This window comes from Rhinolophus sinicus, linkage group LG07 (genome assembly GCF_036562045.2).
Source record: "Rhinolophus sinicus isolate RSC01 linkage group LG07, ASM3656204v1, whole genome shotgun sequence".
NCBI classification, from domain to species: Eukaryota; Metazoa; Chordata; class Mammalia; order Chiroptera; family Rhinolophidae; genus Rhinolophus; species Rhinolophus sinicus.
In genome coordinates, this window is record NC_133757.1 from 59,756,851 (window position 1) to 59,770,597 (window position 13,747).

At 35.8% G+C, this 13,747-nt stretch overlaps 1 long non-coding RNA gene across 1 annotated transcript in view; it reads left to right on the plus strand.

Annotated features, from left to right (window-relative positions):
• The window catches only part of LOC141572841 (uncharacterized), a 97,740-nt gene that overhangs the window by 26,966 nt on the left and 57,027 nt on the right, over positions 1–13,747 (plus strand). The window contains exon 2 of the long non-coding RNA XR_012498334.1: positions 5,710–5,774. This is a non-coding gene — a long non-coding RNA (uncharacterized LOC141572841). The remainder of the gene's footprint in view (positions 1–5,709; positions 5,775–13,747) is intronic.

Below are 13,747 nucleotides of genomic sequence, written 5' to 3' on the forward strand. Positions count from 1 at the left end.
GGGGCACTAGAAAAGAGATACATTTTATTGTCTGTCTGGTATCTCCTCTGTTTTGTAAATTGTCCTTCTGTACATTTAAACCTCTGGGGTAGTCATGTTTTCACAGGGCCTTGTCCACCCTAGAAAGCAGGGAAATTCATAGGGGAAGACTGTGTTCTTTTATTTTATTTCAATAAAAAAATTATTTTTATATAGAGACATTCCCTGTACCCTTTACTTAGTTTCTCTCAATGCTAATATCTTGCAAAATCATAGTACAATGATCACATCCAAGGTGCTAGCATTGATACAATCAAGATTCAGAACATTTTCATCACCACAGGGATCCCTCCCTCATGTTGTCCTTTTATAGTCACACTCACTGCCCTCCCATTCTCACCCCTTCCTTAACCTGTGGCCCCCACTAATCTGTTCTCCATTTCTATAATTTTGTGATTTCAAGGATGTTATGTAAGTGGAGTCATTCATTCAGCCTAATGATTTGTTTCTTCATTCATCCTAATGGCGTGGGGATTGGTCCAGGTTTCTGTGTGTATCAATAATTAACTCCTTTTCACTGCTGTGTAGCAGTCCACAATTATGCTTTGAAGGAATAGAGTTGTTTCCAGTTTGGGGATGTAACAAATTAAGCTGCCATAAACATTCATGTAGAAGCTTTTACGTGAACACAGGTTTTCATTTCTCTGGGATGAATGCCCAGGAGTGTGGTTGTTAAATGTTGTATAGTAGTCACATCTGTTTTTTTCCTTTTTTCTTTTTGAACTGCCAAACACTGTTCCAGAGTGGCTGTACCATTTTCTATTCACACCATGAGTGGTCCAGTGACTCCACATCCTCGCCAGCATTTGGAGGTGTCAACTACTCTTTATTTTAGGCGTTCTGATATTGTTCAATGACATCTCATGGTAATTGTAATTTGCATTTCTCCAATGGCTAATGATGTTGTACATCTTTTCATGTGCTTGTTTGGCTTCCTGTGGGTTACATTAACATATTTTAGCATTCCATTTTTGTTTACAGCATTTTCTTATGTATTTGTATACCATTTTTAGTGGTCACTGCAGATATTTTCTTATATATGCATGTCATTGTAGTCTACTTGTTTCATCATTTTACCAGTTTGAGTGCATGTCTTTTTATTCCCCCCTTTTTATTACCCACATTGGATAATTTCTACTGTTCCATCTTTCATTGCAGTTCATTGATTGTTGCCCCAATTCCCTCCATTCTTCTGTTGAGCCCATCTATTGAGTTTTTACTGCAGTTATTGCATTTTTTATTCTAAAATTTATACTTGGTGGTTTATTTTTTTTCTTCAGTTTCTTTGCTAAAACTTTCTGTTTCCTCCTTTTTTTTTTTTTTTGAAGCTTGTTCATAATCACTCACTGAAAAATTTTTGTGATGGCTTTTTACAGTATCTGTCAGATAATTCTAATATCATGCCTTCCTGGATGGGAGGTAGGAGTGTTTCTTTAATGCTCCCTCCGTGTTTTCCACTGACACCACCAGATGGTGGCTTCATTATCACTAAGCAGTAGGAAAAGTCCTGACTCCCAGTGGGAAGTGGCAGGGACACCTCTTTCCTGCCAGTTGGGGACAGAAGTCCAGGCTTCCCACAATGTCTCTACTGACACCAGAGGTGGGGTAAGGGTTCACTGTCACCATCCTGAATGAAAGTCTTGACTTTCAACTCAGCTTTTGCTGATAACCATGGTTGTGTTGCTGCCAGTGTGGTAATTGGGCATTTCCTTTATATGTCTGGCAAGTGTGGAAATCTAGGCTCTTGGCTCTACTTCCTTGACTGGTTGGGATGAGACAACAGGTTTTTTCTGTGGTGTTTCGTGGGAATAGACTAGTTATTATCTAATTTTTTTTTTTTTTTTTTTTTTTTTTTTTTTTTTTTTTTTTTGCTTTGCTAGGCTTTCATTGTCCTTTGGCTAGAAAGAGCAGGCTTTTGTTGGAGCACAGATTTTTAAAAATCTGTTCTCATTGGAATTTCTTGGTGGCTGGCTTTAGCTCTAAGTCTGGGGTTTATAAAGAAAAGAAAAAAGACTGTACTGTATTATTCTTTGATTCTGGGATCCCTAATCCATCTGGCTTCTTTTCCCCAGCTTTCAGTGTGTATATATATATATATATATATATATATATATATATATATATATATATATATATATACAAAATATAATGTCCAAAATTTTTAGCTGTACTTAGCAAGAGGATTAGGGAAAAGTATGTCAGTATCACCTTGCTTTCTGTGCAGTGACTTTATAGTGCCTTTTGATGTCTTCTAAGCAGGGCCCCTCTCATTAGTCTTCCTCATTCATTTCTTGAGTACTATCAACCTATTTTTTCATATTTTCTCAAATATAATATATCTTGTTTCAAAAGAACAACATCTACAAAATTGGAATTAACTGGATTTGAATTAAGTATACTTATACATTTAGTATTAATTATGGGAGAAATCATGTTTGTATGATATTGTCTTACATTCAAAATATAATGTTCCATTTATTCTTATTTTGTGCCTATTAAGATATAATAGTTTTTGTATTATGGGTATAATCCTTTTTATTATAAAATTTATGCTTCAGAAATCTATTTCATTTATAATAGTTGTTACTGTGAATTGATTATTTTTTCTCTTATGTCTGGCATAGAAAGACACTATTGATTTTATATACTTGTCTTGTACACAGTCACCTTATCAAGTACTCATTTATGTTATTATCTTTTTACTAAAATTTCTTGGATTTTCTGGTAAACAATTACATTGTTAGCAAAATTAAATTTTATTATTTTCTCCTAATATTAAAATTATTTTATAGATGATAAAATAATTGTATCGTTTCTCCTAATTTTCATAGAAATGTTTATTGCTTCATTAATCTAGTGACTGAACAACAACTGAAAAAATGCCTATCAAAATGGAAATAGTTGACTAAATGTTGATTTGTCTACAAAATTGAATTCTCACTGACTGTGGAAATAAGTTAACTTGGATAGATTTCAACTATGAAGGATGAAGTGAGAAAAGCAAAATGCAATAATATGACCCAATTTTTCTAAAGTAACAGAAAAAAGTACTGGGTGAAGTTGCATATATAATATATATGTATATTATTATCTAAATAGAGAGAAAACTATGAAAGTTATCAGTTATCAGTGGTAGATAAGAGGAAAAGAAGACATAAGCAAAAACAAAAAAATGCTGTGTTAAGTGTTATTCACCATAGAAATAGCATATATGGTACAATCCCATTCGTGTTAAATTAAACAGAGTTTTGTAAAGAGACACATGAAGAGATGGTCAAAGCAATATTAGTGGTGCTCATGACCTAAGGTGGGATTTTAAGATATTTTTATTTCCATTTTTATTTTTATGAATTATTCAAAATGCTTACTATATGAAACATTATATGATCATAAAAACATGGGACAAGTTTCTCTCATGGAAGATATTAATTAAAAAAAATACAGTAAGGGCAATTCCAGCTCAAGTATCAACCCAGGCCTTTTGCAAACCTGAACTGTACTGGTTAAGTAAATATGATGGAAAATACTAGAAACTGGTAGACTAACAATGAAAACTACATAATTAATCAGAATATCCTGACTTGAAGGGAAACTTTGCAATTATGTTTTGGAAGAATAAGGACATACACAGCTCCAGAAGTCTAGGAAATGGGAATTACTGAGCAATTTCTCAGTACTTCAGGATGAGACATCTCGGAGAGTTTCCCTTCTTAGGGTCACTCTGGGCAAAATTCAATATCTGAAGTAGAAAACCTGCTGTTCAAGTTCAGGTCACATGCTCAACACTTGGCCAGTGGGGGCTGGACTTTGTTGGTTCAGGCCTGCCAGGATACCATGCAATAGGGAAGGGGAATAACTTCCTAAAAGGGATTGGGGTATATAAACCAAAAGAATGGGATAGTAAGTCTGCAAAGGTAAATAAACAAATACCAGATGTCCGTGTAAGGACTCATGGACCCTGAGGGTCTGCCAGAGCATGGACCCTCTGACGCTCACTGCTGTGGGACGCTCACTGCACACTCCACCTCTGTCTGAGTTTCTCTTTGTTTAAATGGGACTAGGGGTTCAGCTTTCTTTTCTCTCCGCTATGTACATCCATGGGACTTCTTTCACTTCAGGTCTCAGACTCTGCTATTTGTCCTTCACACCAATCTTGCTTGTTGGAGTTCAGGCTCACTGCTTCAAATGGACACAATGAGACAGCAATAAATCAAAACAGAGTAAAAAGATGAAGATGTATTATAAACTGTCTTAGCAGAAGGGATAAATGATCTGAGGAAAGTCAAGTTAAAAGAAGTTACTAACATGAAGAATTCAGCTTTCATTGGACCACCATGGTGTCCCAGGGACAACAGAGGGGTATGATTGGTGGAGAAAATATCCCTAACTGATACACCCTGAAGTCAGGGAGACTCTAAGAGAGGAAAATTTCCTTCTGGACATGAAAAGACGCACCACAGGGACCCTGTTTAGCATCTGTAGTGGGCACTCTGCCTTGAGGTACTTTTTCTATGTGTGATTTCTGCATAATGCAGTGGCTTAGAGTAACACTCATTTATTCTTCCACTCAGGCATGGGTCTGCTGTGATGACTGTTCCTTGTCTCAGGCGCACAGGTTCCCTGGGGGCATCTCTGCTCTGCTCTAGGCCCCAAGCAGAAGGAGCAGCAGCCATAGAGGGAAACTTTTCTCATGGAAATGACTTAAGTGGGAGAGGACGACCTTCCCCATGCAAGCACAATTCAAGCTTCTGTCTGCATTGCATCTGCTAACATCTCATTTATCAAAGCAAATCACATGCTGAGCCTCACATCCCTATAGGTTCCTACTCTGGTGGAGGTTGTAGTCGAGGTTGTGGACAGGGTCAAGGAGTGAATAGTTTTTAACAACAAGCGAAACCACCGCAGTCTCCACAAGATGTTGCCTGAATGTGCTAGGGGATAGTCAGAAGTCAGGGCTGGGCAGATGTGTTAGGGCATGGCTCCTTTTTCAGTGACAACAAAACTGATTAAAAAAAAAAAAAAATGTTGAAAAAGAAGAAAAAGAGAAGGGAGAAATCTGGAACTACAAAGGGTGCCAAAAAAAAGATATACACATTTTAAGAAAGGAAAAAAAACTGTACCAAAATTGTAATAATATATACTGATAACAAAAGATGAATACGAGTCATGTGTATGCATTTTTGGCACCCCTGCTGTTTGCTAAAGGTTAACTATCATTGTTTAAAGTGACACTATAATATATTATTTGGATTTTCTATATAATTTTCAGCATTTTCCACATTTTCTACAATGGGTAGCTAATGTTTTCATAATGAGAAATAATGCACGTGCATGAAAAAGAAAATGTCCTCTAAGGTTCTTTTTCTTCTCAGCTAATGGAAGCAAGAACAACACAGCATTGATGGAGGGGAGGGGAGAGCATTTTTTAAAATCTCTGTAGCTTTTAAAGGAAAAGGGAATGCTGCAGAAACACCCACTTCTATGCTAGTTAATTTCTACTCTCAAGGCAGAGGCTAAAGATCACATTTTTATAAGTCATTGATTTTAGTTTTGTAGAGCAAGAGATAAAAGACCTTTTAAGGAATTAATGTCCATTATCAATTCTGTTAAGAGAGTGATGATTTATTGGGTCAAGGATGCTGACTTTTTTCTTCTATTCTTCTCTCTCAGTTTCCTCATCTGCAAAATGAAGAGGCTGAATGCAATGATCTCTAAGGTGCCTTCAGGATCTCACGGTAATTCTAATATGCTTCCTGTAACTCAGGTATTTACCATTTGAAAATGCATGCTCAGAAGTGAAAGGTCTAATTCTTTTCTCTGCCTTATATTGACATTTTTACAATCGCTAGCACATGTGGGCAGTTCATTATTTTTCCCCAGTTGTACAAATATTAATGTATATTGTAGAAATTTATAAACACAGAGAAAAGAAAATAAAAATCACCTACAATCCCACAACTATTAACCTTTCACAGCATGTTTCCAGGTGTGTGTTTTTTAGTTCGTGTAAAGTATGATTTATTTTTTAAATTATTAATCTATTTTTTATTTTGGGACATATCCCGATGCAATTAAATTATCTTCAATTATCTTCAGTTATCTATAATGGCTTGATGAGATTTAATGATTTAAAAAAATATTTATAAACTATATTTTCAAAACTTACTTTTTGACATTTATGTTCTTTCAGTATGGATTAGGAATCATTGGCTTTGAGATTTGATAACCTGAGTTCTGACAACCTGGGCATAGCGTATTACTTACACACTGTGTGAAACTAGGCAAGGGGCTTGACCTCATTAAGCTTTATTTGCCTCATCTATAAAATGGAAGTGAAGTCTATGCTGTCTATATAATGTTTATAAGTCAGTAAGACTGTATTGTCTGTATACTACACTGTCTGTATAGGTTTTCTTGTGAAGATTCAACACAACAACGTTTGTGCCGCACGGTAATATTTCAAGTCATAAATCAATGCTTACCCTCCATCCTATCTTTTGCTCTCTACTGTCTTCTCTTTCATTCCACTGTGGCCCCTCCCATCTCATAGTGATTGACACATCTGAATTACTATGGAACCAGACAACAAAGGCTGCAAATATTTGAAAATTAAAGTTTAATATTCCTAGTCTGAGTAGAAGAAAGACAAATCTGTATATATTCTTGTAAAGTAATTGCTCCTGCTTCCAAACTGTGTAAAATATAACATGAGCTATTTAAAAAAAAAAAAAAAAAAAAAAAAAAAAAGACAGGAGAGGGGCCCTTGCCTCTCCTCTGAGCGTCCCTTGCCTCTCCAGCACCAGTCACCGTTGTGAAGTTGCCTCAGGGACCAACTGCTCTCTGCATTGCTGTATGGTGAGGATAAGGCAATCGGTGGTGCACAGCAAAGCACCTACAGGCCATCCTTCTAGTAGCGACTCCTTGCTTCCCCCACCACCATGCAATTCATACAAAATGAACAACAATCTGTTCAGCAGCCCTGAACACTCATGATCCCCCTGGTCCTGGGCCCTTAAAGGGCTGCTGGTGACATGAAGGACAGGCTTTCACATCTAAAGGAGGTAGGACTACATAGGAGCAGTCCAGCTCTCCCACTCACTCGGGCTACACTGCCAGCTTGCACAGAGGTGCCTAGCACAGCGCCTCTCAACGCATGTGAGCTATTCTCAGTAGCTCCAATTTTTCATTCAATGAATGACGAACATCTTTGTAGGTGCATTTTTTCACATATTTTATTGTTTCCTTAAGACAATTTCTTAGTGGTGAAATTATCTTTTTAAGTATGAATTAAGAAATTATCTTTTTAAGTATGAATATTTTCTTAAGATTTTTAATAAATATACACGATCTTGCCCTCGGAATGAATTAGTAAATTTACCCTTTAATCAGAATGTATGTTTTCCTATATTTTCACAAAAATTAGTATAACTAGATAGCTAAATTCTGCTTTTCTGATTATAAATGTATTATTTACATGCTTACTGCAAAAATATTTGAAAATTCTGAAAAAGCAAGCATGCTTTCTGACAAAATAATTTCTACACCACTATTTTTAAGACAAGCATTCCATGGAATTACAACATTTTATTTAGCTAGTCCTTTCTTAATAGGCTTTTGGGTTGTATATATTATTTTGCTACTTGTAAATTTTATGAACCTCTTAAACATATATCTTTGTGAATCTGTTTTATAATATACTCTAGGATTGTTTACTAGAATTTTGGTTTTGATGTTGCAGCAATTCTATCACCACCACCACCATCACCACCATACATCACAAGCATTATCAGCCATAAGCTGAATATATGCAACGTTTTAGAACTTATTTACATCACTTTTTAATCCTCACAGTTATTCTTTTTAATTTTTCAGCTTTATTGAGTTACAATTACAAATAAAATTGTACGACTTTAACCCTTACAGTCGTTCTTAAGACAGATAATACAATCCCACTTTAAAGAAAGGGTTTAGAATAGTTAAGTAGCTAAGTCACAAAAAAAGATATATTTCATGACTCAGATACTCTATTCCAAAATAGCACAAGTATTTAAATATGTATCTATTTAACTTTCAAGCCTACAATTTTAATCATTTCATGTGTCTCTATATTTAGTGGAAAGAGTTTTCTGTAGATTATTTTAGTGCTCTGTTTGACAAATTTTATTATCAGGGTTATACTAGTCTAGTAAAACCAATTGAAATGCTTTCCCTCTTTCCCAATGTTATTAAATATTTCAAATAGCATAGAATTATTTTTTCTCTATATCTGAGAATATACCTATTTTATTATTCTAAAAAGGAATAATGTTTCTGTTTTTCTTTTCATTTTTCCTTTATTAGACTTTCTTTATCAGACTTACACACATTTCATTGGTCTTGTCAAAGATAAAAACTGATTTTATATACCAATTGTAATATTTTCTTTCTACATTTTTGTTTCACTTTGAGGATTTTTTTCTTCTTCTTGGACAGAATGTTCATTTTATTGATTTTCTAAGATGCTGGTCAATGCTGTGACCCCAGCTTACATTTTTTCTCCCTCCAATTTCCAATGTCACACTGAAATCACTCTATCAATGTAACAGGGAAAAATCCTATACAGTCGATAAAACATAAAAAGAGTGACAGAACATATCAACGTATATAAGAAATTTAGCAATAAATTGGGTCCAGATACCTAATTTACATTTTATGTTTTCTGAATATATAAGAGGTATTGGAGGAGGGAATGGTGGGGAGAAAAGTCCGCTAGGTAAGTAGGAAAAAGGATTCCACCCTCTTCCACCTCACCTCCACTAATGTGGGCCACAAAGTGACTTAAAAAAACCATGACATAAATGTTCTCTGAAAGAGTCTATTTCAGCCATCGATTGGTTGGATCGACTATAAGTTTGTGCAATGAATAATCTAAACAACCAGAAAAATGACCCCCAAGAAAACAAAATATTTAAAAGTGGTATTATTAGTAAGTTTTAAAGATCAGAATATCATAAAATAAATCTGAGAACAAGAAAAAATATATCATAGGTAAAGAAAAGATCATTAAATTACACTAAAATTTCATCAGAAGTAGTGGGTATTACATAACAAAACAAACAAAGAAACATGAATTAGAAAACTACAAATCTAATGTGATATATTATTTCTATTCTGCCAAGTATTCCCTTTGCCCTGTCTATGGAGCCTTTCTAAATTACATTTCCTGCAATTAGATTATACTTCACCCAAGTGTTATCAAGCTCGGATATCAGACATGCTTTGGGTAGTGAAATGTGAGTGGAATTGACATGTGTCACCTGTGAACCAGAGCTTTAAGACCCTAATATATAGCCCACTGTCTTTTTCCCTCTGTCTCAAGATGGAGATGCCCTTGATGGGGTCTGCTCTGTCAGCCCTGGTCTTTTTCTAAAGATCTCATTGACCTAGGGTGGGGCCTAGAAATCTACAGTTTTAACAAAATTTTGGAAAATTTTGATTTAAAGTAGATGATTACCCATACTTAGAAAAACTTTGTTTTCATGTGGTTTCCAAACGGTTTTGTTGATTTTTTTTTTTCTTTCAAGTAGAAAATAAAAAATCTCAACAGCATTAAAATCAGAAGTTCCCTCTCCTTTTCATTCTTCAAAAAGGCAACCACCTTTTAAATCACTAAAAATATTAAGCTTTGCAAGGGTAGAAAATGTAATGTCCTGTTTTCCTCTGGTCTTCCTTATTTAGAACTATGTGTGGTACAACTCGGTTCTTGGTGAATGAATGCATATATACCTTAAACAATGAAAATTATTATATTCCAAGGTAATTTTGAAAAGTCGGCCTGAGATAATTCATTTTCTTTCTCCTTTAATGGTCCTCTGTTCCTGGATATTCAGAAAACAGTCATTTCCTTTTCTGAATTTGAAAATTATATGGCATGACAACTTCAGAGCCTTGATCTTCTCCATAGAAAGGGAGAAGTGGGAGTTTTCCACTCCCTGCTTCTAAAAGAATAGGCAAAACTCACTTAATTAATCATGATTGAAAAATCACTCTTTTATTTTCTGTAGGTGTATTATAATATATGCTAAATACCAGTTATTTAAAAATAAAAGCCAAATCATAGTACAATTTGTGAGGACAATATCTGCAAAGCTCTTATTTCTGGTATTTGAAAATTTATTACACATCATCTTTTAGCTAAGAAGGAAAAAATAAAACACTTGATTTTAAAAAAAAATAAGAACACAATGTTCCTGACTAGCTAGCATATTGCAGAGAGGTAAATAAAACACTCCACCTATCCATTCTAAATAAATATCCATCACGACACATGCCTCTCTGCTCCCCATCATTATCCTTATCATAACATTGCAATTTGATCCATGGTTCAATTTCCTAAGTGAACTGGATTGTTTTCTTTAAGAATAAAAATCATTATATATCTTAGCTACATCACAAATATAATATAGAATAATATGCAGTAAATATCTAAATTCTATGGTGTAGATCATATTTAGTAAGCAACAAAGTATTCAGGTAATAAACAAACTTTATCCCAAATAATTCACTATTACTTTCTCTATGGATGTTTTTTACATAGTTGAGATCATACAGTATGTATAATTTCACATCCTGCTGTTTTCTTGATAGCTTAAGAATAACTCATATTTATAAAACATTTATAAACATAATTTAAGGAATAATGACTATTACATTAATTGATATTAAAGTAAATAGTTTTGATGTTACAGTTCTTATCCATATATTAATTTAAAATCAAATATCAGGGTCAGTTGCTTTTTGAAGCTTCTCTTGGTTTATACCATTAAAAAATAATCAGTGGCCACGTTTGTCTATTATTGCTACAAAATGCTGTGTAAACATATACTCAGTCGCTTGCAACAACAAGTATTTAAAAGCTTAAACTCAGAGCTAATACACTGTCATTTCTACCCATATCCATGCTGAAAACTGGCCACATGCTTAAGTTCATCAATGGATAGAAAGTAGACTTTCTCCAGAGAGGATGGGATAGGGAGAGTAAGAGAGTAAGTTCTCTGAACAATGTCTTTGCTCTACAATTGTGAATGTGGCAAATTTATCCTCTTATTCATCATATCAGGAATATGCTCTCAGTTCATATAAAACTGACTTAAAATTATTATGTAACAAATTTTTAAAAAAGAGGTACTAAACATCTCTAATTTATAATACTTGAAATTATTTGATTGGCCAGGAGGACTTTGCTGCATTACCGGAATCCTGCAGAAAACATATAGTGCAAAGTTAGTAAAAATGATAATACATAAGAAATTATGATGCATCTACAGAATTGAAGGTTAAATAGTTGCAAATATTCTTATGGTTCAGATCTCTCCATGAACTGATCAATGGGGCATTGCTGTGCTTGAAATCAGACTCTTCTTTGAGATGATGTTGAATAAAGGAACTTATATCTGAGAAGAAAAATGGAATTTTGAGGAAGTACGCATATCTAGCAAACTAATGCTCTTTTAGAGGCAGTGTGTTCCTTTGTGACAATGAGATGGACTTCCATTTGAGCTGATCTAGGGTGGGTGGTGTGGTAAGCTGAATAATATCCCCCAAAGACATCCAGGCCCTCATTCCTGGAACCTCTGAATGTTATCTTACATGGCAAAAGGGACTCCACAGCTGTGATTAAAATAAGGATTTTTAGATGGGAAGATTGTCCTGAATATCAAGATGTGCCCTAGGTATAATCCCAAGTGTCCTTATAAAAGGGAGGCAGAAGTGGATATACGATTATTTACTACAGAAGAGAAGAAGGCAATTGATGATGGAAGCAGAGATTGGAGCGATGCTCTTTGAAGGTGGAGGATGGGGTCGAAAGCCAGGTAACACTGACGGCCACTAAAAGCTGTAAAAGACAAGGTAACAGATTCTCTCCTTGAGTATCTAGAGGGAATATGGACTGGCAATATTCTGATTTCAGCCCAGTGAAACCCATTCTAGTCTTCCGGTCTCCAAAACAGTAAGAAAATACATTTATATTGTTTTAAGCCATCAAGTTTGTGGTAATTTGTTACAGTAGCCAGAGGAAAGAAATACAGATGGTACCTGAGAAAGTTTGTAATGTTTCTAAAAACAAAAAAATCACAAAATTTTGTTCAATGTGCAATATTCTATTAAATGAGTTTCTGCAGGAACTAAGTGTGTTTTAGACTCTACTCATTTGAGGAAATTGTATTGAGAACCAGGAATGGAGACCTTCAACTTGCTATGTGTTGAAGTGTGTCCACTAAAAAGATGTTGAAGTCCTAACTCCCGGTACCCATGGATGTGACCTTATTTGACAATAGGATCATTGCAGATGATCAAGTTAGGATGAGGTCCTGATCCACTATGACCCATGTCCTTATCAGAGGGGGAAATTTGGGCACAGAGACATGGAAAGAAAGCATGTGACGATGGAGGCAGATATTGAAGTGAAACCAAGAAACTCCAAAGGTTGCTACCAAACCACCAGAAGCTGGGAGAGGCATGGAGCAGATTCTCTCTTTAAACGAACCAACTCTGCCGATACTGTGTTCTCAGACTCTGGCCTCCAGAAGTTTGAGACAAAGCATCTATGTTGTTTAGACCACCCAGTTGTGACTTTGCTTGAGCAGCCCTAGGAAACGAATACACAGATATTGAGAAGAATTTGCGCATCACAGCTTTCTGTACCAAACCATATCTTGGGCAGCTATACTCCCAGGTCCTCTTAATTATTATTCCTGAAGCTAATGCCAAGACTTCCCTCTGGAATTAGTTTTAATTACGTTTTGTTATGTTTTGATTTTTGCTTATATTTAAATTTTAAATGCATGAATTCCTAAGTAGCTAATTCTATGTTTAATTTGGCAAGCTGCCTTGCTAACACATCTAACCAAGTTTCTCTCTCTCTCTCTCTCTCTCTCTCTCTCTCTCTCTCTCTCCTTCTCTCTGACTCTCTGTCTGTCTCTGTTTATCTGTCCTTCTCTCTGTCGTTATCTCTCTTCCTCACATATTTTCTCTCTAAGAGAGCTCTAACAGTAAAGTCTAGATTTCATGGAATATGGTATAGACAGGACTGCTTTTAACGAAAATGGATCGGTGTAGGCTATTGGTGAAACTTTTCACAAGACCCAATAGAGCAGAGCCCATCAGTTAATCCGAAGATCACAAAAGGTTAGTTACAGAGTTAGAAAGCTCTTTATTCTTCTTCATTTTCCATCCAACTATATGTCCCAAAAGCCAGAACTGACATAGTGTGTCCTCTATCAGCTTGGGTTGGTCTGCCAGCCTGCTGAGTGTTATTTCTGTTTCTGTGGGCAGGGGAGAAAAAGAACACAAACTGCAGATTTCACCTTGGAGGTCTTGAATACAGCCAGTTGGTTCCACAGGGGTAACGGAGATACTTCCCCTAGGACTGGTATTGGGGAGTTCTGGGGGTTGTGCAGCTTTACTTGTAACTATCTGTTCACACCCCTCTTTCTTACCAGAGAGCTGCCCTCTCTGCCTAAGGTCTGGAGCCTGCCCTCTAAGGAACTTCTGAGACCTGAGGGCTATGGAGTGAGAGGACAGTACTCAGAACAGCTTTCTCTCGTGCTGTGTGGCATGAAGTCAGGCCCCAGACCCCCTGACTCCTGCCTGTCAGACTCACAGTGGGACTGACTGCGCACGAGGCTGCTGCGAGGGCTGGCTTCTCTTTTAGTCTTACTCCTAGAGA